Raw genomic sequence first — 26,588 nt, forward strand, 5'->3', positions numbered from 1 at the left:
GTACGTGCAGAAAAGGAGCACATTCCCCCCAGATCCAAGTCAGGATCCTATTTTCCAGGGCAAAAGCAGTGGGAATGGGGCTGATCTGCACGGCGAGGGGATATTTTTGCTGCCCTGGAGTGCTTTCTGAGCGCAGCCGGACTCAGAGGCTCTCCCTGCCCCCACAGTGCCACGTAGGAGATCCGAAGGCGGTGGGATGGGAGGGATTGGGAAGGGGGAGCGATGCTGGGAGTTGCCTTCTTCCGTCTTCTCTGCTCCGTAATGAAAGGCCCGGCTGCCAAAAGGCACAGCTCCTCCCCGCCTGCCCGGCTCGTGTGGATTTCTTTGGGCAGAGCTATTTCCAGCGTGGTTGTGCCCCTGGGGATGGAGAGCTTTCGTTTTAGGATCTGCCGAGGGCTGCAGTGATGTCTCAGCACCGTTGCTACTGTGTAGGTGCAGTCTGTGATCGCTGGCAGTAGCGTGCATTCCCTTCCTTCCCGTGAGTGTAGGACAAGAATAGAAATGTAAGCTGGGACTTGAGGCTGTGGATGCACCGTCCATCCGTGGAGGTGTTGAAGGCCAGGTTGGATGGGGCCCTGGGCAGCCTGGGCTGGTCTGAAATGTGGAGGTTGGTGGCCCTGTGTGTGGTGGGGGGGTTGGAGCTTCATGATCCTTGAGGTCCCTTCCAACCCAAGCCATTCTGTGATATTTCAGTTACTTTTTGCAACAGTTCTGACCCTAAAGTCCTAACAGTTCTGTTGAGTCGTTATTCTCAATGCCATGCCAATGCCAATGCACAGACACTGAATTTACCCACGTTTCATATGTGCCTATTGGATGTGTATAGTGGCCAAACACACTTTAGTCCACTGACTTGGAAGGTATGGCCAATGTTGTTGAACTAAGGGACGTGGTTTAGTGGGGAAATATTGGTGGTGGGTGGGTGGTTGGACTGGATGACCTTGGAGGTCTTTTCCAACCTTGTTGATTCTATGATAATACACACGTAGCAAATAGAAATCATACAGAGCAATCGAATCATGGGATCATAGAATGGTTTGGGTTGGAAGGGACCTTAAAGATGATCCTAATGTTTGGATGTCTTGGATAACTTAAGAACAAAAGCCACATCCCATAGCTCTAAGTGTCTGTTCTGTGCAAAATCCTTGGTTTATATCCCGGTGAGCTGCAGAAGATGCTTCTTTCAGGTGCTTGGGTACAGTCAGTAACAAAACCAGTGTACAAATACGAATCTCGTGGTAGGGATCTGAGCCTAAACAAGATGGGGATTTATTGCATCAGAACTGCAGTCCCTGGGGAAGGGGCTGGGAGTCCTGCCCCCACCCTGCAGCCCTAATGCAGATGGCTGAACGCTGCTGTGGTTGGCTGGCCTGGCTTTTGTAAGGCAGCGTTACTGATTCACTCGCTGATATATCACAGGAGTGCTGCTGTCCTACAATAGCAAGTGAAACCAGACCCTGCTGTTTGGACAGAGCTTTTAGGATATAAACTCCCACAGCTTTGTACGTTTAACTGTTCTTGTAGGCTGCGGTGACCTGGGACACACTCACCCTTCTTTTTCCATATTAGAGTCTGGCATCTTCTAAGCTGCCATGAGACAGTGCCGGTGAAGGATTTCTGCTTTCCAGGAGCAAGCATGGTCTGTAGCAAGGCTGGAAAGGATGAGCATTTCTAGAGGAGACACTGAGTCCCTTCTGATACCTCTTGGATGTAATGGGGCTGGGGGATAAAGCTGTCCACAGTTAGGAGCACGGAGCTGGGTGAGAGGCAACAGGAGGTCATTTTAAAGCAGGTCCCAGGCAGTGCTTTGTCATAGAATCACTCAGGTTGGAAGAGAGCTCTAAGATTGAGCCCACCCCCACCGTGCCTACTGGCCATGTCCCTCATGTGCCACATCTCCATGGTTCTGGAACACCTGCAGGGATGGTGACTCTGCCACTTCCCTGGGCAGCTGTGCCAGTGCTTGGCCAAGTGCTTGACCATCCTTGGTCCGGCTCTCCATCCCCTTGTCACCCAGCCTGTATTTCTGTTTGGGATTGCCCCGACCCAGGTGCATCTTGTTTCCCTGTAGAGGATGCAGCAAGCATGGGGCACTGCTTGATGTGTGGCTCATTCCTGAAATCCCCTGTCCCCTCGGTGTGACATGGTGACAGCATTATCACCTCTGTATGTGATTCAGCAGTGTGGACGCTCCTCCACCTTTGCACTGCTTCTCCTGCCCACTCCTGGGCATTGTTTTTGAAGCAGGAATGAATGGAGAAGCTGCCCCAGCCTTCAAGAATCCCTCCTGGACCAGCTCAGACCTTCCCACAGCACTTCAGCCCTCCCCACACCACTTCTCAAACTTTCCCAGAGCAGTGCTCTGACCAATGATCTGAGACTGTCGAGGAGCTTGCATGTATCCCAATTTCATCAGCAAAACCTCTCCCAAACCAGGGCACATGGATCTGGATGGAGCCTGGAAGCAGCCGTGGCTGATGTTGCACTGCAGCCCTTCTATGATTCCCCCCTCTTTGGCTTGCAGCCATGCCCAGCTCCCATTTATGCTGGCGCTGGGAGGGACCAGCTTTGTCTGAACAGACAGCACACAAAGGAGGGCAGTGAAGCTGAAAGGCTGAGAGTCCCGTGGATGTGTGCCCTGGCTTGTCTGGTTTGTAACAGCAGTGAGCAAAGCTCGCTTCTGTTAACCCTGAAGCTGGACCAGTGGGATGCAGCCACCCAGCAGCAAGGGGATGCTGCCTTGGTCTTATGGGAGGTGTTGGGATGGGCTTACATGCCCTAAAAGTGCAAGTTCTGGCCCTGTGGATGCACACATCCTCTGCTTTGCAACAGTCAGCAAAAGCTCCTTCAGTAAATGTGGTGGAGGAGAACCAGGAAGAGAAAAACAACAGATTGCCCTGGAGGAGGTCATGCACCCATGATTATGGCAGGAATGTCATGATGCACACACAGGCCAGCGAGGCCCCAGCTGCTGCTTTGCTGCAGGGCAGAGAGGAGAGAGACACCCTTGATCCCGCTCTGTAATCCCTGCTTAATGCTCTACAGAAAAGTTCAAAATCCACAGGGTCCCCTGCCAACGCGTTGAGGAGGGTGGGAAATTCCTCTGGTGCTCTGGGATGGAAAGGGAGGCATTGGGGCAGCCCCGAAGCAAGTCCAGTAGCAGCAGGTTGGGCTCCAGTCCTGTGCAATGGGGAAAAGCATAAAAGGAAAGAATAGGAGTGGGGTCCTTGCAGGTGGCTGCAGCTCAGGGTGGGGGTTTTCCTTCATGGGAGCACCCATCAGGCCTCATGCTTTGATCTGGGGCCAAGCCAAGCCCAACTATAGACTCACAGAACCAGCAAGGTTGGAAGGGACTTCCAAAATCATCCAGTCCAACCATTCACCAACCACCAGTATTTCCACACGAAACCATGTCCCTCAGTACAACAGCTGCATGTTTCTTGAACACCTCCAGGGATGGTGACCCCCCCGTCTCCCCGGGCAGCTTCTTCCATTTCCCAGCAGAACTTCCTTTCCCTTTTCAGCTGTTTGTGCTCCTCATCCCTCCCTTCTACAAGAAAAATAACCAAAAAGAAGCAAGCAAGCGATTCAGTTTTCAGCAGCATCAGCCCCACAGACACCAGGGCCACCTCTCAGCTACAGGAGCCAGGTGGGATCAGTGCTTCGGGATGCTGTGGCCTCAGTTTCCCCATTGACAGCACCCATCTGCTGCAGTGTTACAGCTCCTGCTCAGCTGCTCCTGACTGCCTGTTTTCAAGGAGGAATGGGAAGGCTTCGAGCTCTCTGCCTCAGCGTCAAATTGGGCTGAAGCTGTCAAAGTACAGCCCCACATTGCCCTCCCCTCCCCTGTAGTGCAGCAACATTTCAGGCCTCTTAGGAGGAAATGGGATGTAAAAGAAAACCACTTCTTCTGGAGGAGAAACGCCCCTAAAGCTGACCCTGCTTGGAGTCAAATCTTCCACCAGCCAATCTGCAGCTTCCAGCACAGCGCCGGGGCGGGCTCAGTGCATGCACACGTGTGCACATGTGTGAGCAGGCGATTTGCACATCTGCGTGTGTCACCATCACAAAGGCAGCCTGGTTTGGGCCCCAGCAGTCTTACTGGTGTCCCTGGAAGTGGCTGGCTTGTTAGACATTGGGTTTGCTGAACTGCGGAATGCTGACGCCAGGGATGGTGATGGGATGCAGGGCAGGGCTGGGGCTGCGTTGTGCACTTCTGGGGGCTCTGAGCAGGAGGGGAGGGATAAATCCAAGGAAAGACACTCTTGGGGCTCGGCAGCCCCCGTGCTGGGCAGAGGTCCAACAGGAACAAACAGCACGTACACTGCTCATCGCCCACGTGCTGCGGATATGTAAGTGGAGGGATGTTTAGGAGGGGTCTTGGCAGCCTCTTTGTCTTTTCTGCTCTTACGCAAACAATGGACAAGCTGCCCAGATTGATACCACAGAGGAAGGGGACTCATCCTGCCCAGGGACCCCAGCTCCTGCCATGTCCCCAGTGACCACCCCATGCTGGTCTGGTGGGACCCAAACCACTTGTGCCCTTAGATCTGAGCTGCTGCAGCTTTGCTTGCAGTTCAACTATGCACCCACTTCAAATGTCACACCATAGGTTAGAGCCACAGAACATCTGGAGATGGAAGGGACACCCAAGGACCACTGAGCCCAACTCCTGGCTCTACACAGCACCACCCAAATGTGATGGCCAAGAGCAGCGTCCCAGCGCTCCCTGAGCTCTGTGAGCCCAGGGCTGTGCCCAATGACCTCTGGGGCAGAACCTTCTCCTAACTCCCAGCCAGTGGGGTCCCTTCACCTGGATGTGGGGCTGGGTCCAAATTCAGCCAGATGAAGAGCCTGGTGGCAGTTGTGGAGGTGAAGAACTGAATGGTGGTGGATTGAGCACGCATCGGTGCTGAATGGAGCTCAGCACTGCTGAGCATCTGCGCTCCCTGCATCCAAAGAGTGCTCGGTGTCAATGAGGGTTGCCCAGCTCAGCTAAAATTTCTGAGCTTCTTAGTGCTTTTTGCATCTTCAGTAATATTTTTGAAGTCACTTTGCAGTGTGTAGGATGTGTAGAATCGCATAATAATTAATGCATTCTGCGATGCCTTTCTCTCTGTCCCCACATCCCAGAATACTGTGTCTGCATGTAGGACCCTTATGAAAAAAGGACACCATTCACGTGTCCCTGTGCACCAAACCCTCATAGAATCATAGAATGGCCTGGGTTGGAAAGGCCCACAGTGCTCATTGAGTTCCAACCCCCTGCTATGTGCAGGGTCACCAACCAGCAGCCCAGGCTGCCCAGAGCCACATCCAGCCTGGCCTTGAATGCCTGCAGGGATGGGGCATCCACAGCCTCCTTGGGCAACCTGTTCAGTGCGTCACCACCCTCTGGGTGAGAAACTTCCTCCTCATATCCAGCCTAAACCTCCCCTGTCTCAGTTTAAAACCATTCCCCCTTGTCCTATCACCATCCACCCTCGGCATACAACGTCTATGCCTGTTGAAAATACACCGACAGAGAGCTGCTGTGCAGATCTGAAGGGAAAGCCTGGCTGAAAAGCAGCAGTGGGCAGGATTGCTGGAAAACTCAAAGAGCCCACATGATGCAACCCTGACGCATTCTTGCAGAGCAACGTCGGCGAGTGTCATCTGTGAGCGTTCTGCTCTGGCTGTGAAGTGGCTGCACCTCCACCTTAACGACTTTTCCAGGGTCAGATCAGCATCCCAGCAGAGCTCCAGGGTTGGTGCTGCTGGTGGTGCAGAGCTGCGTTTGTGCCTCGGGGAGAACTGTGTTAAATTTAGAAGCAAAAGCCACGGCAAGATTTCCATTTTCCTTCTTTTATTACTTGCAGGGAGGAATGCTGCTGATCGTCCAGTGAACCTTTCTCTGCTTCCCATCTTAGAATCAGCCCCAGCTGTCTGCAGCCTTTGCCGAAAGCACAGAAATGCACCCAAATGCAAACGTTTCTCTGCTTTTTCTTTGCAAATCGCCCTCCGGCCACTGGATGCAGCACGTCTTGCAAAACACGTGGCCAAACCTTGTTGTGCTCAGCTGTCCTGGCAGCACGAGCCTTGGCAAGTAGCTGTTCCTAGAGTTCATTAGCTGCTGTGGGCGCTGACGGGCAGTTTGGCCACTGCAGGGAAATACACCCTGGCTTTTCTCTCCTTCCCTCTGCCAGTGCAGAGACCGGGGGTTATATCCATTCATAACACACCGATGGAGATGGAGCTCTGTTGCTTACAGAAGCTTTGAACCTCTAAGAAGGTTTCCCATCTTCCCAAATGGGTCCGGGAGCTCATGGGGCTCTCAGGCACTCGGATACTTGTGGCTGCAGGAAGAGGGACAAATGCAGCCCAGGGAGACGGCCGCAGCCACGCGGGGCTCAGCAGCTGTGAGCTGGAACATCTGACTCATCCCACAGCAAGGTCTGCAGCTGCAGATTTCCGGGTTTTGTAAAGCTAAGTGAGGCTGATTGGCTCAAGGACCGGGGAAACTGAGGCACGGAGTGCAAGGCTGGGGCAGAGCAGAAGCTGGGTGTCCCGTGCTGTGAAACCTGTGCTGCTTTGTGCTGCATGCCCACTCCGAAAGGATGCTGAGTGCTTTATAGGGAGCCACAGAGGCATCTCCTCCATCCATCCACGGATCTGGCAGGCTGTGTGGTCCCTGACAGCCACGGAGAAGCTTCTGCATCTCTTCTTCTCTCCTACTTCTGGTCAGTCTGCATAAACCCCAGGCACAGACAGGCTCCCACTTTGTGTTTTGCAGCACCACAGGACCATGGTCAATGCCCCTTCTCCAATGTGAATGCCCAGCTTTGCTCCAACCCTTTTCACCTCCACCTCTGAGGCTGCCGGGCAGCAGCACAGCTCATGCTCCTGGCCAATGCACAGCAAATGAAACCTCTCTTACATTGCACCCGTGGCATGCAAAGCTGTTTCAAAGCCTGGAGGAGGCGTCGGCGCTGATGGACTCGGGTTTTGCACACAAGGTCTCTTGTTCAGCATGGAGCAGAGGTGGCCAGGCAGGCAAGGGAGAGGTACAGTGGGAGGAGGTGATGAATGGGGACCGTTGTCTCACCCCTAATCACCTCCAGGGGAATGCTGAGTGTTTGCCAGCCGCGCACAAATGGAGCCCGTCTTTCTATACTGTTTGCACTCCTGGATTCTGTTGGCTTCCAGGACGAGTCTCATATCCCCCTGTAATTACTCCTAGTTAGAATCCGAGGAGAATGATGTGGTTAAAAGATACGTGTGGATTGAAGCCTCTCAGAGCCGCCCTCCTCTCCTGCGTGGTTCTGGCTCAGCCCCATCCAGCTGGGGTTTATTTCAAGCTCATTCGCTGCCCGAACATAGAGAAGAAGCAGCAAAGAATGCAAGGCAGCTCCGGAGCCTCGAATAGGTCAGGACACAGACCAAGAGCTGCACTTCATTTAAAGGGAAACACTCAGACCCCAAACTTCTGACATCTCTGCCATCTGTTGGTGACGGTCGTACCCAGCAGTACCACTGACTGCAGTTTCCAAAGTCACGCTGGATGTGCAAAGTGGTGCCTCATTTCCAGGCCAGGTTTCTTTGTTGTTTGTTTTTCCAGGAATCCCCCATCCTTTTCTCTCCCGTTTTTATTCTTTGTTTTATTCTTCAGCTTCTCGAGGCTGTGTTTTGTGGTTTTTTCTCTTAGCCCTTTCCCATTCTCCAGCCGGACATGACGCCAGAAATTAGAGAAAAACCCACTTCTCCACCTCTCCTTCAATACACCCAAGGGATGGGAACTCTCTCCCAAGGGATGGGAACCTCTTGGCATGAAGCTGAGTCACCATCCCTGGAGGTGTTCAAGAACCACGTAAATGTTGTGCTAAGGGACGTGGTTCAGTGGGGGAAATGGTGGTGGTGGATGGTTGGACTGGATGGTCTTGGAGCTCTTTTCCAACCGTGGTGACTCTGTGAAACATCTGGACTTTTCCCCATGGAAATAATTGCTGGGAGTGATTTGAGGGGCAAAGCTGGCCTAAATGGTGGGGAAGTCTCCCATGCTTTATTCATTCCAAGCACTGAATTCAGCGGGAGTTGGGATGTACCTCGCAAAGGAGGAGCTGAGGTGGAGTGGGAAGTAAAGGTGAGGATGCAGCAGTGAGAAGAGGCTGAAGGGGCAGTGCATGAGTGCTGGGGGCTCACGTTTCCAGCCTGCACTGCAAAGCTGACGGGAAGCTCTTAGTCCAACCTCACTAAAACAAACTGGTGTGACCGGCACCTCTGTGTCTGGGAAGCCACTGATGGGATCACCAAGGTCACAGAATGGGGCTCGCTGGGACAGAGCCAGCCCCATCCCTGGGCACACGGGTGGCTGAATCTACATTGGGTTTCCTGGAAGGTACTGCTTTGGTGCGAGACTGATGAGCATCTCCAGTGATGAGCAGCGGGATGCTGGTGGCTATGGGATGCTAGGTGTGGATGAAGCTGGTTTTTCACCCTCCTCTGCAAAGCAGAGGGACACCCCCGTGATGTTTCAGTCACCTCAGTGGTGGAGGCAGCATCCATAGGACATCACGACCCTATACAGCTCATGGTGGGAAGAACCATGAGCAAGAAATCTCTCTCTGCTGATGGCGCGCGAACCTTCTCTGGTGATACGAGCACTGATTTGGGAGGAGTGGAGTTTTTTACCCTGGGGCACTCCAGGAGATCAAACTGATGGTTTGGTTCAGTTTTATAGCCAGAAGAGAAATCTACTGTGCTTACTTTGAATGCAACACGTGTTCTTTTTTGTTTCCCTAATCTTCCGGACTAAAAAGGGGCTAAATGGAGCCTGAAGTATAATTTTCAGACAGAGAAAATATAAAGAAGAACAGTCATCGAGGCTGCATGGTATTTTTTCCTCACATTTATCTCCACTTTCCAAACAAACCTCAAGTTTAGTCACTGCGTAAAGGTCTGTCTCGATGAATTAGCTGTTTAACAATGCTTTTCTCCCTAATTCCAGCTAATGGAATAATAGGACCTGCTGGAGGCAAGTTCATAAACTGCGGGCTGTGTAATGGATCATCTCCAGGCTCTGCCACTGACTCCTCAAGAGAGACTCGTTGACATACCTTTGCATGAAGCAATTCACTGCTTCTTGGATCTCCCATGATTGTATGATTGAAGGTGGGTCACCGGGCAGGGGGATGGCGTAGCCTTGGTACAAATTAGGCTTTGTGGACATCAGGTGTTGGAGAAGCAAGGAGACATCACCGCACCGTGTCGTGGTTCTGTAGGACTTTATGGCCTGTGTTTTCCTATTAGCTAAACAATCTCAGTGCTCTTGTTTCAGGTGGGCAGAAAATGTATCCTAATGCCACCCACCCCCGCACTGCCCTTGGGGTTGAGTCAAGCCAAAAGCCTCCCCCAGCCTTTATGGCTGTTGGGGTTCCTCTTGCCTGTCCCAGCCCCAGCCCCATACCCAGATCCTGCCCTAGGAATGCACTTTTGGCTACGTGTGCTGGTGAACAGCAGCTTCCCATGCTTCCAAAATGATGGAAAACCACAAAAGCTGCACCATTCCTCCGCTCCAAGCTTCCTCCGATCCCTGGCAGGGCTGACAAATGGGAGAATAATTATATTTAGTTGGGTTTTCCGGGCTAGAAGTGTCAGTGAAGCGTATGGGAAAGGCTGAACTGAAGAAGGAGAGAGGAGCGGAAATAGGTTTAAAAATAGTAAGGACAGAGGAGATGAGGCTGGAGGAGATGCAGATGCTAACAGAGAGCCGGGAGGACAGATCTAGTTATTCATACAGACCCCACTGCCACGCGGGTGGCAGGCAGCAAGCAGCCCAGGGCAAGTTCAGTCCCCAGTGCCATCAGTGGCATCGCTGTTTTGGCCCCCAGGGTTCCCATGCACAGCTCTGAACCTACAGAGCACTGAGTCCCATCCTCATGGCACGGCCTTGGGGCTCCCCCCACTGACCAGCCTTTCCCTCACTCCACCCCCCCCGGCCCTCCCCTGTCAGCTCCATGATCTGACCCCTCCTGGTGCCCTCTCAGACCTCATGGAGGTCTCCACTGGGCTCTTTTTCTCTCTCACTTTCTCCTTATTTCTCCAGTAACCAAGTGGTTGTGACTAATTTGTTTTACTTCATTCATTTGCTTATCTTTGACTGGTCCTACAGACAGTAGGAATGAGCCGTTCCATCCCTGCAGCATCAAATACTTAACACCCTCCTTCCCATCTCCCTTCCCTTCTCCTTCTGCCCCCACCTTGGCTTCATCCTGGGTACAAAAGCAGCACAGGAGATGCAGCAGCAGCTGCTTCTGTGCAGGGGAACGTCCTCACCTTGGCTTCAGGGCCACGATTTAGCAGAGGGTTGTTAGAGTTAGGGTAGGATGGTTGGGCTGCGGTTGGACTCGATGATCTTGAAGGTCTTTTCCAACCTGAGCAATTCTGTGATTCTATAATTCAGTGCTGGGGAGAATGAGGTTGCAGGTTTGAGGGCAGGGCTGCAGTGCTCTCCTTGTAAGCCCTGGGCTGGTGGGAACCCAGCAGAACTTTCCCCCGTGGTGCTGGGCTGCCTGCTGCAGATTGTGCCCTGTGGTCTATCATATGAGCCCAAAGCCCACCCCAAGCTGCCAACACCCCCTCCAGATGCTGAGAATCCTAAATAGTCCAACATCGAATGGGTGCCCAATCTGCGTGCCAGGAAATCATGGGATCATAGAATGGCCTGGGTCGAAAAGGACCACAATGATCATCTGGTTTCAACCCCCTGCTATGTGCAGGGTCGACAACCACCAGACCAGGCTGCCCAGAGCCATCCCATGTTTCTTTTCCAGGTTTGGTTTTACAAGCTTTGGTCCATGCTGCTATTCCACAAGAGGACAGGGAGAGGGAGCCCGTCCCCTTCTCTGGCCTTGGAAGAAGCAGGAGGATCCTATCCACTTGTGAGGGGCAGTCTTAGAATCATAGAATCGTGGTATCCTGAAGGTTGGACAACCTGAAACAGGTCACTGGCACAGGTTGCCCAGAGAGGTGTTGGTGCCCCATCCCTGCAGACACCCGAGGTCAGGGGACGGGGCAGTGAGCACTGATGGAGCTGTGGGTGTCTGTGTGCACTGCGGGGAGTGGGACCAGAAGGCCTTTGGGGGTCCCTTCCAACTCCAACCATTCAGTGGTTCTATGAAACGACCACTAACGTCACCAACCCACAGTCCCCCATGCCCACTGCCCACGTCCCTCAGTGCCACATCCCCACAGTTCTGGACCACCTCCAGGGACGGTGACCCCCCCCCGCTCCCTGGGCAGCTGTGCCACTGCATCACCACTCCTTTGGAGAATGATTTGTCCGTTATATCCAGCCTGAACCTCTCCTGGTGCAACTAAAGGCCATCACCTATCATCTCACTGCCCCACTGACCAAAGGATGCTCTGAACCTTCTTCATTCCTGGGAGGGAAAAGAGAGGTTGGGACACCGCTCTGATATAGGGTTAGGTTTGGGAATGCTGTGTGGGGCCAGGGGTTGGGCTTGGTGACCCCTGTGGGTCTCTACCAGCTCGGGGTGTTCTGTGGTTCTATGATCTGACCTGGGCTGAGAGCAAATGCTGTCTGAGCGCACAACGAGCCCTGACTGTGCAATGACAGCCCTCAGACTCACTGGTGTCCATGCAAATGCCAACAAAAGGTACTGATCAACCTGATAAAAACACCTACAGGTTTGACACGAAACATCTCATGCTCGGGGAACGGAGATTTTAAGTGAAACATCAGGACTGGGAGCAGATCCCCTCCTGTATCGATTTTGCAGCTGCTGGAGGTTAGGAACCCCCTGCAGAGCAGCTCAGCCCTCCCCGACAGCCGTCTGCATTACAAGAAGCAGCTGAAATGATGTTTCACCCCGCATACAACCAGGACAGAGCAATTAGAGCCTGTCAGGGTAAGCACAGCCTGTCAGCAGGTGATCTGCCAGGCATCTGAGTGCCTGTGCTCTCAGCTCTGGGTGCGCAGTGCTCACTCTTCAGGATGCAGTGCTCCCTGCAGGGAGGGAGCTGCTGAACGAAGGGAGAATTGAAGGCATGAGTTATTCATTGACACGGCTCATCAGCAGGGCAGGATCCTGAGGACGAGCAGCTCGGGGTCTTGCTTTCGAGGGAGGTTCTGCTTTATCCCAGTGATTCATCCTGGGACTGGCTTTCTGCTTCTGTGCAAGGAGATGTGGGGCTGGCACTGGGCACGTGGGGAGGTGGTTTCAGCCCCAGCACTCTTCTCCTTGTGCCCAGAGCCCTTCCCCTGACCTCAGTGCAGAAGATGAATCAGACACATGCAGGGATGCTCCATCAACTCTGTTTCACGTCCAAGCTTTCCACCCTGCCATCCTCCCTGCATCCACAGCCTGTGTCCATGGGGAATGCTGTTCCTCCTCTAAACCCCACGGCCTTTTGCTCACAAACACTTTATTTCCATCCTCTTGGCTCCTGTTCTGTCCTATAAATGGAAAAGGTTGACAGCCACTGCTGCGCACTGGGGGCTGTGTGACCACGAGATTTACTGGAGCAAACCTTGTCAGCTGATCCATCCCAGCACGCTCGTTAAAGGGATTTATTTTCCACTGACATTCAATCTGTGTCTGCACGGGGTGCTGAGGGGGGCAAAGCTGGTGCATTTTGCAGAACTGGTGAATGCAATGCATGCCAGCTGGCCTCACAGGGGATGGGGACCTGTCCATGTCATAGCTGCAGCCTTTTCTCCTGGGTAGGGCTGGGACTGCAATAAACTCTCTCTGTTCCCATAGGAAATGATCTCCTGGGCAGCATCACAGGGGATCTCAGGTTGGATATTAGGGAAAATTCCTTCTCCAAAGAGCAGGCAGTCACAGGCACAGCTGCCCAGGGAGTGGGGGGGGGGTCACCATCCCTGGGGGTGTTCCAGAGCCATGGGGATGTGGCACTGAGGGACACAGTCAGTGGGCATGGGGGGGTGAGCTGTGACTGGGACCACGGAGGCCTTTTCCAACTGCAGTGATTCTGTGATTCTATGATTCCCTAGAGAGAAGGCTTGCCTGAGCTGATCTTAAGGCCAGAGAGATGCCAGAGGAGGTGCTGCCCCATGCTGTGCCATACTTTCCAGTGTTACGACAGCTCTTCCCTCCAGAGGAGGCCAAAGGCCTTGCTGTTGTACCCTCGAGGGGCTGCTCTCTTGCAGACAGCTCATCCCTTGCACTGCGCCTTTGGTTCTGCAAGAGCTCTCCTCCAGCATTTCTAAGAAGGAGTGCAAATTCTTTCATGTCTGCCTGTGGGGCCCAATTTTCTGCTGCTCTGAAATCAAACTCAATTCCGAGTTTGCTTTAGCAACGTGGTGATAGAATAACCACCTCTGGGATGGGTCAACACGTGGGAGCAGTGCAGAGGTGTGAATTTGGTGCTGGATGCAGATCTGAACTTCCATTCCTGATTGGGTCCGACCCTGCCTTCACTCACAGACTGCTGAGTCTAAAGCTCTTCCCAGACACTGCATGACTGAAAAGCAAACCCAGGTGGGAATGGAGCAGATACACTCCTATGTTCAGTTCGTAGCTGCTCGAGAGCTTAAACTCTGAAGCTTCCATAAAGATTATGAAAGTGAATGAGGAAAAACTAATTCCAGTGCACTCAAAATGCTAAGCACGGTTCCTGCAGTTCGGAGCTGTTGGAGAGGATCCAGAGGGGGGCCACAAAGATGCTCAGAGGGCTGCAGCACCTCCCCTACAAAGACAGGCTGAGGGAGCTGGGCTTGTTGAGCCTGGAGAAGAGAAGGCTGCGGGGTGACCTCAGTGCAGCCTTCCAGGACCTGAAGGGAGCCTACAAACAGGAGGGGAGGCAACTCTTTGAGAGGGGAGATAAGAGCAGGACAAGGGGAAATGGTTTGAAGTTGAAGGAGGGCACACTGAGGTTGGATGTGAGGGGGAAGTTGTTGACAGAGAGAGTGGGGAGGTGCTGGAACAGCTGCCCAGAGAGGCTGTGGATGCCCCGTCCATCCGTGGAGGTGTTGAAGGCCAGGTTGGATGGGGCCCTGGGCAGCCTGGGCTGGTCTTAAGTGTGGAGGTTGGTGGGCCTGCCTGCGGTGGGGGCACTGGAGCTTCATGATCCTTGAGGTCCCTTCCAAGCCAAGCCATTCTGTCATTCTGTGATTCTATGATTCTATGATTTGCCCTTGGTGAAGCCATCCTGGTTCTTCCATATCACCACCCTGCCTTGCATGTGCCATGGCATCGCTTCCAGGAGGCTCTGCTCCATGTTCTTCCCAGCACAGAGGTGAGACTGACAGGTCGGTAGTTCCCAGGGTCATCTTTCATACCCTTCTTAAAAATAGGGGTGGGAGAGATGTTTCTTCTCCATTTCCCTCCTGCCAAACCAAACATCTGAGGGCTGTGTGGTGAGCACTTATCAGAAAAGACAAAGGCAAAAGAAGTTGTTAAGAACCTCAGCCTTCTCCTTGTCTGTTGTTACACCTCCATGGCTTTCTGAAGGCTCTGCATTGCCAACTGAGCATTTTTTTAGTCTGGGAAGGCAAAGGATGAGGCATTGCTACCCATAAATACACAGGGAATCAATAGAGGGAAGGGGCAATAAACGCACGTAGGGGGAAAATGTGACTTTGAGGCAGCTTTGGCAGAATTTGGACAATCTTGGGGGGATGGCTGAGCAGGAGGAGGACTCTGAGCATCGCATCAGAAGGTCTATTCGTGGCAGCAAGGGAGAAGCAGACTCACTCACTCCAGGAGGAGCTCAGCAGCCTCTGGGTGAGGCTGCACGCTCTGCTGCAACTGAAGGCTGCACCCACGATCCCAAATGCCTGCTGAGCCTTTGATGAAACTCACTGGAAACATCTGGTGAAACCATGGAAGGCCCTGAATTTTGTGCAGTTTCAACACAGGACTATAATTTCGACATAGCTCAGGCATGCTGCAACCCTGTGGACTCCCATGGAAGGTGTCTCCTGGTGAACATATCCCTCAAGCATTAAGCCAAGACATGTCCCAGCCAGCACAAGCTGTGGCTAGGGCTGCAAACACTGGGCTTAGCTCAAGGCAGGGCCATCCTGCTCACTTGGCTGCTGTTTGTGTGCTTACATCGGTGACCTCATTGACATTGAGCTGCAAATGAGGTTCGCCTTCAGACTCTTCCCTCCTACCTTCAGCTTTCCTAGATTTCCTTTCTCTGAATCACAGAATCACTTTGGTTGGAAGGGACCTTCGAGATCATCACATCCATCCAAGTTTCAGCCTCTGCCTCTTATGCTGCCCTTGAGAAATCAAGGCTTGACACCTAGGCTATCCTAGACCTTCGTCAGCATTGTAAAATGGGGAAGACTGATTGCAGTTGTGCAGCACTTGGAATTAAGGTCTTGGGTACGTTAGGAGCTGCTGTAGCATAGTGTGCTCACAGTAGGATGCACGGCCTGCTTTTGGGTTTTGCTGCTTGTCTTGGAGGATTGTTGGAGGCAGAGGGAGAGTGATTGCAGCCATCCTGAGTGAGGGCTACACGCTTACCCCAAAATGTGGCCACCTGAGAGTCATGGACCACCTGGCAATGACTCCCCAGCTCCCTGGGCAGCCTGTGCCAGTGCCTGACCACTCTTTTGGAGAAGAAATTTTACCTAATATCCAGCTATTCACAAGCTCAGATGAGCTGAAGCTTCCTGGGTGGGTCAAGGCCCCTCACTGTGCGTGCCCTGCCCAGCCCTGGCTGCACACAGGGACAATTTATCACCATCAGCAGGACAGTTTATACACAAGACGCCTTTCCCTTAACGTCCAGTCATCCAAACCTCTTGCCAGGGCAGCTGTCCCTGCTGTTCCAGTATTTCACCCTTCCTCCTTTCTAAAACGCACACATGGCACCTGGGAGGGCACCTGGGTACTATATGGGCACACCCCAGCACAGCTGCTGATGGCTGGGGTCACAGGAGGTCTCTGCTCTGTACTCACATCTTCTCCTTGTTGGACACTTGGACAACTCCAGGAGGAGAAATGGGATGGAGCACTCCCACGGAGGGGATGAGTCACGCTCCTCCTGCTGCATGAATATGCCTGGAAAAAGCAACCACCAAAGCATTGCCTCCCTCCCTGCTGTGGTGCTGGGAGGGGAAGGGCGCAGTGTGTCATCTCAGAGCTCTTTGGTGTTTGTTTTGTTCTACTGGGGAAGCACCGCAGGGCTGAGCATCCCCAGGGAGGCTGCAGCACCTCTCAGGTCCCCCTGTCCCTGCTTTTGGGGTGGGAATGCTGCACCCTAAAACAGAGAAGTGAGAGCAATCTGTTGTCATGACTTATTTTTATTGGCCAAAAATGGTTTCCTTCAGAACTTGCTGTTTGGTTGGACTTGCCCTTGCATGCACAGCTGCATGGTGCTTACCAGGGTTCAGTATTTATGCTTGACTTTTTCTGCTCTAAGGGGAGATCCTTTAGGCTGGAATTTCTCCCAGGCTGGAGAGGAGCAGCAGAGCCAGGAACCAACCCTGCACCCCAAACGACTGCCCCATCTCCAACCAGTAAGGCACAAAGTGCATGATGGTTGTTTTCTTTTTATCTAAATCCCTGGTTTCATCTAGTATTATTATTTTGGTTTCAGGACAGAACAGTCCGAGTGCCAAACCCCCAGCACATCCCAGGACACAAAAAGCATTTTGTACACGGCAAGGAGATGCTTACTGCATGCATTTCACAGGAAGCATCCCCTGCTCGCGCCTCTCCAGCAAAGCCAATACACTCCTGCATGAAAAACCATTTGTCAACCAAGCAGTGCCAGAGAGGGTTTAAAAAGAGAGGGAGCAGCATTAAACTAGCTTTGAACGTGGGCTTTGGCTCTGTGATGGAGCTGCAGAACATAATCTGTGCTTAGCTCTGCTGGGGCGCAGGCTTTGAGCACTGGGAGAAGCATGAACCATCCCCTGATGGCTGGAACTTGAGGAAATCCTGTGAGTTTCTAATCTTAGCCTGCTTTTTCTGGGTAGTTTATTCCTTTAAATAGAAAGGCTTACAAGGGATTGACTCCTACAGTCCTTCTGCTCAGGACGTGCTGTAATCTTTCATGGTCGGAGATGGGCAGCGGTGCAGTGCCATGCAGCCTTCCTGCCTCTCCTGCAAAGGGAGAACGGGGCTCAGGTGGGCTCACTTTCTGCATCTTCCTCCCCATCCAACCCACTCTGGGAGCCTATGACCAATTTCAGCCACAAGTGTTGGGCCATCTCCAAGCTTTGGAAAACAGGGTGTGGAGAAAGAGAAGACATCATCGACCCAATGGGCTCAAATACGAGCCCAACCCTTGAGCACGACCCATAGAGGCACTGGAGAATCCACATGGCAAAAAAAAAAACCTCAGTGGCCACAGTTGGTCTTGGTTTTGGCTCAGTTGTACCACATCCCCAAAGCATCCCTTGCTCTACATGTAGCCCAGTGACATCAAAACCACAATGCTCTACTAAAGCCATGGTGCAAGACAGATGCTGCAGAGATGCTGTTGAAAGGATGGTTATCCATGGGTACATCCGAAGGCTTCGCCTGCAGGCAAGGCACTCTGGAGCTCCCAGCTAGGTCATTAATTCAGAAAAGTCTTAGCTCTAGCTTAATTAACGGAGCGATTTAGCCAGGCATGAACACCAAAGGCAGAAAGGTCAGAGCATCGTCCGCACAGCTCGCAGCGTGGTGAGAGAATATCTTTCTTAGGGTGACCATTTATGTATCTTTCCCAGGATGACCACGGATACTGCAGATCTCCAGAACAGACCACCTCACCCTGACAAACAAATGCACGTTCCTCCGTAATTTTCCAACAGGATTTGCAGTGGGTGGGCACAGGCTGGAGAGCTTGGCAGCGCTTCCAGTAGGGCTGTTTGCTGCAGAAAACACTTATTTTTATCCATGTATGGAATAATTGTCTCCTGGTGTCTGTGATGAAATCTGTGATTTGTGCAGCCACGCTCCCTCGCTCTACAAGCTCTGCACCAACACTCTCTGTACACCCCAAAGCAAGACACCAACGCTGGCTTTAACCATCCTCCTCTCCATCCATATAAATCCCTTTCTGTAAACCTACCCCCGGCTCTTCTCAGCCAGAAGAGCATGTCGTGGAGGGCAGGTCCTACTTCGGCTGGTTGGTTGGATGGTAGCCTTTTCCCACACTGGTCAGCAACTCCCAGACCAGAGCACCTTATCTCTGTACCTCCCTGTCCAAAAGGAGAGCCTACCCTGACACCCCCACCCCTCCGACGTGTCCTCAGTGCCCTCTGATGCGTCCCTGAGGCACAGGAGGGGGTGGATGGAATGTTTTCCTCCTCACACTGCCCAGTCTCAATCTGATGCTGCTGTGAGTCACTGCAGGGAGGTGCAGGTGAGGGAGGGGAGGATGTCCAGCTTCATCAGGAGCGGCGATGATGGTGATGATGGTGCAAACGCCAGGGACAGAAGATCTGTCTGAAGATGAATTCCTATTAATGAAGCCCCTTGGGGTGTCAAGGGCACACCACCACCACCTGGAGTCGCAGGGACCATGGACCAGAGGTGTCACCCCATGAGGATGTTTCCTGGCCTTGCTCCACCTGAACCCCTTCGGATGGCCCAGAGCTCCTCATTGGAGAGGAGTGACATCAACCATAGCACCTGGCATCATTGGAGAGGTGTGCCACTAACCATAACCCTTGGCTGCCCTCACAGACCTGTCCTGGGACACACTAAGGAGCATCTCCTGCTTGCTCCAAAGCCAATTCTTCTTTCAGGTTCTCTCTCTGGCTAAGACCAGTAACAGAGCGAGGAGTGAGGTGGATTTTCACCCTAATTTCCAGCTTTCACGGGATAAATTTGCAGGTCAAGAAGAGCTGGAGGAACCACCCGGGAGCTGTCGGTCTCAGGGTCTCTGTTAGGACCTGCCCTAACAAGAAATGAATTTTCTCCTCTTGCTCAGAGCAGAGGCCAAGCAGGGAGTGAGGCCAGAAAAACAAAGGGTCACGCTGGAGTTTCTTTTTTTTTTTCCTTCACTTTAACTCCGAAATAAAAATACAGCTCAAGCTTGTTTTGGGATTAACGAGAAAAAAAAAAACCCTCTTGATGGGAACCATCTGTGGCTGGGAGATGCCGGCTGCTCTCTGCTTCCCACCCAGCATGCAGATGCTGTTATATGGGGTGTGTTCTCCCCCCCCCCCAGATATTATTCCTCTCACCCCAGTGCTGTTCAGAGCAATCCCAAGTATTTAAGGAGGCTTTTCTCTGGATGGGCCCAGCGTTGCAAAGCAGCAGCAGCTCATTACTCCCATGTAACATAATATTTGCTTTCCTCATTACAGCAGCACTGCCCGGCACAGCTTGGTGGTGGCTGCTGGTCTTGCTAAGTGCAAATACTGGAAGAGTCTTTGTTGTAACCTTTCCACCCCAGACGCTACTTCGTCTTCAAGGCAAATTTGCTGTGGCCTCTCCAACCTGTCCTGCAGACTGAGAGGGGGAAATCTGCCCCCAAGAGTGGAGTTGTACCAGTCAGAATGAGGATTTGCATCGGTGCCCCCATGGTTCGCAGCACTCTGGTGGTGGCTGCTCACCCCAAATTGGACTTGGGGTGCCCACCCATGGAATGTGAGCACTCCTAAACCAGAGGATTTTTGAGGAAAGGATAAAAAAAGGTGTGTTTAAAGCACTGGAAACGCTGCAGAGCATCCAGAGAAGGAAAAAGAGCAGGGAAAGGAGGGAAAGCTGAAAATGGAACCAACAGAAGTCCAGGCAGGTTTGGCCCCAGGAGGATGCTGGGAGATGCTGAGGGCCTTTCTCTGCCCTCATCGTGCTTTCTGAAGGCGAGGAGGCTGGGATGCTTTGTGCAGGGACTGGATGTGGGCAGGTGGAGCAGAAAGGTGGAGAAGAGACAAGACCAACAGGTTCCTGTGCTGCTGGGATTGTGAGCAGCTGCACGCCTGAGCTGGGATCCACCCTCTGCTGTGAGACAGCTCATGAAATGGGTCCAAATGGGCTCTTTGGGGGTTTTAAAAACCTGGATTGAAGGGAGGATTTTTACATGGGCTCCACTGTCTTTTGGGTGAGTCCAAACCTTGCTGGGGAGATGGTTTGGACTTACTGGCACGATGTATGGAGTGTGCCTGCAGCGTCCTCCTGCTTGTCCCCAGCATTGCTCACTGAACATGAAGATCCTCGAGCTATTTTAATCTGTTTTAACTAAACGAATCAGCTCTCTGCTCCGTGGAGCCCACCGTGGTTGGAGAGGAAGAGGATGCGTTTTGCATTCCAGAGGATGAAGGCAAAATGCTTTTCAACTTCTGAGGTTGGCAAAATCAATTAATAGGACACCGTCTCGCCCCACAGCCAGGGTGCAGCCCGTGCTCCTGCATTAGGAATACAGGATGCTCTGATGATGCTGTACCCAGCCCTGCTCTGACCACAGGTTGAGAAGTCATCTTTGCTCTGCCCAGCTGTGCACCCAGCCCTGCCCCTCCTCCATCGTTAGGGATTTGTTTGCTTATTGCTGAAGTTAATTTGGGTTTTGCCCTGCCCCGGCACCATGGGAGCCCAGGGACAAGAAGCTTTTGCAGCTAATCCTGGCCCAACCAGTGCAGCCAGTCAAGTGGGTCCATTTCCCTGCTGGTGACCATGAAGAGGTAGCAGGAGCTCTGCCAATACAGCTTGGCTTGCAGAATGACATCCTTTGTCCAGGCTCTTTGCATCCTCCTGTTATTTCACACCCTGCTTAGATTTCTTCTGGGAGATCACTCTGGCCTCTGGGCTCTAAAACAGACGTAAACCCATCTGGGCTGTGAGCATGGCACTTTGGTGATGAGAGACCACAAACAGAGCATCGGGAAGAGCTGGGTGGTCTCAGCTCTTGATGTGACACTATGAACTGCCTGGTAAAAATCTCCTTGGAAGATCTGGGGCCAGAAATCTTGAGCTGCTCCAGGCAGGGATGGGCAGCACGTGGGGTAGCTCTGACCTTCGACTCATTTTGCCTTTGGGAAAAACCAATTCTTATTCTTATCCCTCTGCTCTGCTCGGAATCTTCTCCGTGAGCCCAGGAGCTGGCTAGTTCTGCAAGGAGGACTTTGTCTTTCCCATATCTTACATTCAGATCCTGATAGGGCAGATAAGCCCCGGCTCCTTTTCCTCCCACAGCTTCCCACACCTGCAGCATTGCATGGGGTTGCTGTGGCCAAAGCACAGGACCCGGCACTCGATCTTCTTGAACTCCATCCCATTGGCCTCAGCCCAGTGATCAGCCTGCCCAGATCCCTCCGTAGGGCCTTCCTAACCCCAGGAAGACCCACACTTTCCCCAGCTTGGTGTCATCCATCTGCAAACGTACTGAGGGTGCACTCAGTGCCCTCATCCAGGCCATCAGTAGAGATACTGAAGAGCACGGGCCCCAGCACCGACCCCTGGGGAACACCACTCATGACCAGTCACCAACTGGAAGGAGCTCCATTCACCACCACTCTCACTCACCACCAGCCAGTCCATGGGCACCCCACACACGCTTTGCTTCACCCATCAAAAAGCAATTTACCAACACTTGTAGGACCAGCATGATGTAGAACTACCTTCTGTCGCGGCAGGAAGAAAACGCACCCCTTTTTTATTAGAAAAGGAGGGGGATGGATTCATGAAGTGCTTTTCAGACAATGAGGTTTTGAACTCGGGGGCTTTAATTTCAGCATTGTTTGTGCAAACACGCTCTGTCACGGACGGGCTGAGCCAGCAGCTGTGATGGGCCTTTCATCCCTGCCTGGCAATAAAGGCCCTGTTGTTGGGTCACCGAACAGAGACCTTCCATCGCCATGTCCCCCTCCGAGGGAACGCTGGGATGCAGATAATCTGAAAACCGATGTTCCCCTTTGCTTATCCACTGAATAAGGGATGCTTTGTTCGGGGATACAGGTCAGGGCTGTGGCAGGAGATTTTGTTTCAGCTACCTGCAAACAAGCTATGAGAAGAATGCGGTCGGTTCCTCTCGGACTGGAGAAACGGGGAGATATCACCCAATGGTGTTGTTTAATATTAACTGGACCGGTGCATGTCTATAAAGGGTTCGATTGTGTACCTATCTGTGTTTAAATGTAAATGTCACCTCCACGGTCATATTCCTGTGGTCAAAGCCTTGCACAGGCTGGAGCAGGTGAAAGTCCTCCTGGAGTCGGCGATGGTTTTTGTCAGTAGAGATTTGTGTGTTGGCACCATGAGCCCAGGCCTTCCCCACTCTGTGCTGCATGGGACAGGAGCTCCAGCAGCAGCACCCACCTGGGTTTTGGATCTTAGCCTTCATCCTCACCCCCCTCCTCTTGGGCTTTTGGTATCCGGGGCATCCCATGGTTCTCACACAGGCAGGGAAACCTTGCCTGAAAAATAAGCCTTCTCCCACATTTTTTTTATGAAGTGGATCATATCTGAGATCTAGGAAATGCTACTAAACACAGCCATTTTCAATAATTAGTTCAGAGATGGCTTTACCTGCCTGCCCTGATGTTTTCCCAGTATCTGAACACAGACCAGCAGTGGGCAGGTAGGTATATCACAAAAAGAGTTGCGGGCTTGAAATTATTTGGTTTGCTACCGATTAGTGATTCAGGGCTGGATTTTCCTTCCTTAATCTGCCTTCATTCGGGGAATCACCAGATAGTGAAAAATACCACAGAATCACTGAAAAAATAGAATGATTGGGTTGGAAGGGACCTTAAAGACCATTCAGTTCCAACCGCCTGCCGTGGGCTGCGTGCACCCCAGTTCAGGCTGCCCAGGACCCCCCCCAACCCTGCCTTGGCACCTCCAAAGATGGGGCAGCCACAGCTCCTCTGGGCAAAAGAGCTACAGTGTGATCCTAAGTCATCTCTTTGGGTGCGTGATTTGGGTTGCAACCATCTTGGGGTGGTCCAGCTTTGTCCTCCTGAACCTTGAGCACTGTGGGGGGAAGGACCAAAGACCTATCCCGTCTGCACACTGCATCTGTATGACAAACACTGGTTTGTGCGGAGAAAGAGGAGGAAAGGGGATAGAAACCCTTCCTGGGGGACACATAGATGTCGTGGGATGCATTGAATCCCAGCAGCTGTCTGAGTCAGTGTCCTCAGTCTCTGCTTTTCTATTCACTGGAAAAGATGCTTCCCTCCTCTGAGCATCCTCCTGCAGACACCAGATGTACTCCTTCTGCTGACAGCATGTGGCTGTAGTCAACCAGCACGTGTTTCTTGAGCAAGGCCAGCTGCAGACCTCGGGCAGACGGGGAGGAGGCTGTTGGTCTGATGCTCCGCCGGGCTGGGAGGGCAGCCCTTAATCCTGACTTACACACTGATCTTTATTTTACTGCCCCACTAATTGAACACGGCCATGAATATCTCCAGCACCCACAGAGTTTTGGTAATGAAGGCCGATAGGTGAGACAATATGGGATTTATGCATATGCCTGTTTTTTTCCCTGTAAGAGAATTGGATTTATCCTAAGCTCCGCTTGGTAGCAAGAGCTGAGGGTTGTAAATGGGTTCATTACTTACGACGTGGGCAAATATGCCAACAAGTAGAAGTTTAAAGCTTGGGCTGTGGGACCAAGACCCGCATAGGCACACCATAGACCAACCAGACCACAGACACACTAGCTCAGCTGTGGATACCCTTTGTGGCAACAGATGTCAATGCCAATTAAGATGTCTGCACAAGATCACGGAATCACTCAGGTTGGAAAAGACCTCGCAGATCCCCGAGTCCAACTCCAATCCACCCCACCGTGCCCACTGACCACCTCCCTCAGTGCCACATCCCTATGTGGCTCTGAAACACCCCCAGGGATGGTGACCCCACCTTCCCTGGGCCGCCTGTGCCAATGCACCACCACTCTTCCTGCAAATAAATCATTCCTAATATCCAACCTAATGGCTGCAGCACTCCCCAGCTCACCTCCATCCACGAGGCCATGGATAGGCTGATCAGGGCTGTGTTTCTCCAGCTAAGCTCTCTGCAGGGCTGTAGTGCCAGTCCAGGAGCGGTCTGTGTGAAGCATTGCTACAGGGCAACGTCCTGTAGGGCTTCAGGGGGAAATGAGGGCACACTGTGCTCTGCCTCCTGAGAAACCTTGATGCTGATGGACATTCCTCTCCTTGCCATTGCACCGCTATCACCCCGAAGGCTCCTCCTAGCACCTCCTCATATTCTTGTCTTCTGAGAACTGACCTCAAGACCCTCCATCTCCCCTTCCTCAATTCCTGTGTTCCCTCCCTGATGTCTGAACAGAACTGGTGCTTCCTGCAGCCCACTTCTTGGTTTAATGGTCATGATGGTGAAGGGTTGATGGTTGGACTTGATGAACTTAGATCTTTTTTGACCTTAACGATCCCACGATTCTATCTCACTAACTTTATTGTCTGGAAAGTCAAGCTTCTCTTTCAAGAACACCACAGGTGTTTGCAGAAGATCCAGAAAAGACGGGATCTGTTTCTTGCCACTCTCCCTAGTCCCTGCTTCTAAAAGGGATGGATTTATTCCTTGTTACTCATCTCCAAAATGGGTTGGCTGAGACCCAGGTACTTTTCAGGTCTCACAGGGGAAAGCCTGACATCCCTACCTGCATGCACCCACCCTGTGAAACTCAAACATTTTCCCCGAAACGTCCTTCAGGCAAAAAAAACCAAACCAACAACCCTCTGTGCTGCATTTAGTGTCACAGGCTGGGAATGCTCATACTTTGCTCCCGATGAATTGATCTGTAGGACGGTTGCAGAGAGGCCACCTGCACGGGGAGATGGGGTTGTGATAACAAAACCCTGGTTAACCTTTGCCCGGGTGTTCTCCACTTGCCTGCTTGAGGGCTTGACTGCACCTTTCAGACACGAAGGAAAAAGAATTACCTTGTGTGACCAACCTGACTGTGCACCTGATGTCACGTTCTGCATTTGTATAAATCAATCTACATCTGAATACTGCCCGTTTAGTAGAGGATTGTCTAATGGGATATAAAGGCACGGTATGGGGGGAGTTCTGCTGTTCATCACTTTCCCTAGTTGATTTCCCAACAGCTAAAAACCCACCCATTTATCTTCTCAGTTGACTTTGTTGTTGACTTCCATGACGACGTGAAGATGTGCTCAGGGCTAATTTTGTGCTGATGACATACCACAAATAATTTTGCTCTGACGGTGGAGATGAGATACAGGGTGCTTGCTGCAATTCTCTCTTCCACAGTGTGCCAGGGCAACACTAATCCTATTCTTTGCACAGCTATTTGGACCATCACTGCATGACTATTTGGACCATCATTGCATGGCTATTTGGACCATCATTGCATGGCTATTTGGACCATTGTTGCATGGCTATTTGGATCATCGTTGCATGGCTATTTGGATCATCGTTGCATGACTTTTTGGACCATCGTTGCATGACTATTTGGACCATTGTTGCCCAGCTATTTGGACCACCATCATGGCCATGGTTTCTCCTCCAAGCAGGGAGACGTTGATACAAGAATCACAGGCGATGGAGGGCATCTGAGGCCTGATTTACCTGCAGTGATATTCCATGCCAGTGAGTGCTATTGAAGTGCATTCATCTTATCTGCCCCTGAAGGGACTGTGGGGTTAACCTACTGCAGATCAAACACAGCTATTGTGCAAACAGGCAAAGTATTTCCTGGCTATCTTCACCTCTAGTTGCTGGGTAACATCAAACACTCACATACTCGCACTTGATGAGCTATCCAGGCCCCACCAACCCATCTCCACTGCTGCTGTGGGAAAGGGCATGGAGAAAGAGGTGGAAATACACAGTCCGTAGTGGAAAAACAGCTCTGCAAGTTCTCCCTTTGTTATTTTGGCAAAATAACAAAGCCCGAGGGGACACTTGCAATCAACTCTCTGCACCCTTACTGGAGGCACAAAGGCTTGGAGAAAGAACGAGGAAGAAAGCGCCTTAATGAAAACATTCTCAGGACAAACACAGGAAAACACAGCTCTCCCTCCTGTTTGTCCTGCATTCCCCGAGTATCTGAACAAGCAAAACAATTGTGTGTCCCCCGCCACGCTTCCTTCCCCTGGCCTGGCGCTGGTTGGATGCTGCGGGCATTGGGATTTACCCATGCGCGGACAGACAGACAGCATAGCGTTGGTAGGAGACTTCTAGATAATGCTGGCCATGCTTCTTGGCCTTGTTTTCTTCTGCAAAATGGAGGTTGCAACACCAACCTGCAGGCCTTGCTCCATCCCAGTGTGGCATTGGTTCCGTCACGGATTTATGAGATGTTTGTTGCTCTTCTCCAAAATCTGACTATGGAAGCATCCCGGAGCACTGGGGTATAGACTGCATGTGGTGTATACCAATGGCACAGCTGCCCAGGGGGCAGGGAGGGTCATCATCCCTGGGGGTGTTCCATAACCATGGGGACGTGGGCAGTGGGCATGGTGGGGTGGGCTGGGGTTGGCCTGGGGGATCCTAAAGGTCTCCAACCTCAATGGTTCTGTGATTCTATACGAATGAACACAGCCAAATCCCAGCAGTTCCAAAGGGAGATATCTTAAATATTCAGCAATCGAAGCGTGGAATCAGGAAGTCTTAACCTGAAAACGCTGTCCCTCTCCAGAACTGCACGCATTTCCCCAGATGCAGTCCTGAAATTGATAC

General features: G+C 52.1%; 1 long non-coding RNA gene across 1 annotated transcript; it reads left to right on the plus strand.

The window, feature by feature from the left end:
* Nucleotides 1–5,632: 5,632 nt before the first annotated feature.
* Nucleotides 5,633–25,755, plus strand: LOC121109258. The gene is made up of 2 exons (XR_005844641.2): nucleotides 5,633–9,147; nucleotides 17,696–25,755. It is a non-coding gene; the product is annotated as an uncharacterized LOC121109258 (long non-coding RNA).
* Nucleotides 25,756–26,588: the final 833 nt, after the last annotated feature.

This window comes from Gallus gallus, chromosome 1 (genome assembly GCF_016699485.2).
Source record: "Gallus gallus isolate bGalGal1 chromosome 1, bGalGal1.mat.broiler.GRCg7b, whole genome shotgun sequence".
Classification (NCBI taxonomy): Eukaryota; Metazoa; Chordata; class Aves; order Galliformes; family Phasianidae; genus Gallus; species Gallus gallus.